This window comes from Salvelinus fontinalis, chromosome 2, assembly GCF_029448725.1.
Source record: "Salvelinus fontinalis isolate EN_2023a chromosome 2, ASM2944872v1, whole genome shotgun sequence".
NCBI classification, from domain to species: Eukaryota; Metazoa; Chordata; class Actinopteri; order Salmoniformes; family Salmonidae; genus Salvelinus; species Salvelinus fontinalis.
The window spans coordinates 31,486,906-31,488,873 of NC_074666.1; positions in this window are offsets into that span (position 1 = coordinate 31,486,906).

Sequence of the window (1,968 nt, forward strand, 5' to 3'; positions counted from 1 at the left end):
AATGTGAAATGTCAGAATAATAGTAGAGAGAATGATTTATTTCAGCTTTTATTTCTTTCATCACATTCCCAGTGGGTCAGAAGTTTACATACACTCAATTAGTATTTGGTAGCATTTCCTTTAAATTGTTTAACTTGGGTCAAACGTTTTAGGTAGCCTTCCACAAGCTTCCCACAATAAGTTGGGTGAATTCTGGCCCATTGCTCCTGACAGAGCTGGTGTAACTGGGTCAGGTTTGTAGGCCTCCTTGCTCACACACGCTTTTTCAGTTCTGCCCACAAATTTTCTATGGGATTGAGGTCAGGGCTTTGTGATGGCCACTCAAATACCGTGACTTTGTTGTCCTTAAGCCATTTTGCAACAACTTTGGAAGTATGCTTGGGGTCATTGTCCATTTGGAAGACCCATTTGCGACCAAGCTTCAACTTCCTGACTGATGTCTTGAGATGTTGCTTCAATATATACACATCATTTTCCTCCCTCATGATACCATCTATTTTGTGAAGTGCACCAGTCCCTTCTGCAGCAAAGCTCCCCCACAACATGATCCTGCTTCACGGTTGGGATGGTGTTCTTCGGCTTGCAAGCGTCCCCCTTTTTCCTCCAAACATAAATGGTCATTATTGCCAAACAGTTCTATTTGTGTTTCTTCAGACCAGAGGACAGTTCTCCAAAAAGTATGATCTTTGTCCCCGTGTGCAGTTGCAAACCGTAGTCTGGCTTTATGGCAGTTTTGGAGCAGTGGCTTCTTCCTTGCTGAGCGGCTTTTCAGGTTATGTCGATATAGGACTCATTTTACTGTGGATATAGATACTTTTGTACCTGTTTCCTCCAGCATCTTCACAAGGTCCTTTGCTGTTGTTCTGGGATTCATTTGCACTTCTCAAAGTACGTTCATCTCTAGGAGACAGAATGCGTCTCCTTCCTGAGCGGTGACCGCTGTGTGGTCCCATGGTGTTTATACTTGCGTACTATTGTTTGTACAGATGAACGTGGTACCTTCAGGCGTTTGGAAATTGCTCCCAAGGATGAACCAGACTTCTGGAGGTCTATAATTATTTTTCAGGTCTTGGCTGATTTCCCCAGGATGTCAAGCAAAGAGGCACTGAGTTTGAAGGTAGGCCTTGAAATACATCCACAGGTACACCTCCAATTGACTCAAATGATGTCAATTAGCCTATCAGAAGCTTCTAAAGCCAAGGCATCCTTTTCTGTAATTTTCCAAGCTGTTTAAAGGCACAGTCAACTTAGTGTATGTAAACTTCTGACCCACTGGAATTGTGAAATAATGTCTGTAAACAATTGTTGGAAAAATTACTTGGATCATGCACAAAGTAGATGTCCTAACCGACTTGCCAAAACTATAGTTTGATAACAAGAAATGTGTGGAGTGGTTGGAGAAACTAATTTTAATGACTCCAACCTACCGGTAAGTGTATGTAAACTTGACTTCAAATGTAATATATACACACACACACATCGCTAACATTCTCCTATTCTAACAATAGAAATTGCTAGCTACACATTTTATATGTATAACAATCGAATATATGGCACCATTAGTAAACAATGTGTTTTTGTTTGATAGCCATTATTTGATACTCCTCACCACAAGGCCAGTTGATAACGGTAGACAACCGGTGTCAGCCAACCACCAGTCATTCCCCCCTCCCCCTTACAGATTGTTCCATTCATTTAGAATTTTTGTCGGCAGCGCCAGGTAGGCTACTACCGCCCTAGTACTATGGCTGCTGTGGACACCTTACTCTCATTATTTGGTGGTAGGCATGCGCTGTTTTTGTGTGATGCATCTACCCCAAAATAAATGGCTTATTACATCAAAGGAATATAAGTCATACATATGAAAACAGCAACTTTAGACTGAGACCTCTGCTGACTGACAAGTTCCCCAATCATAGTTTCACTTTGAACTGCATAGATAAAAAACATAAAAAATAATGAAAACGA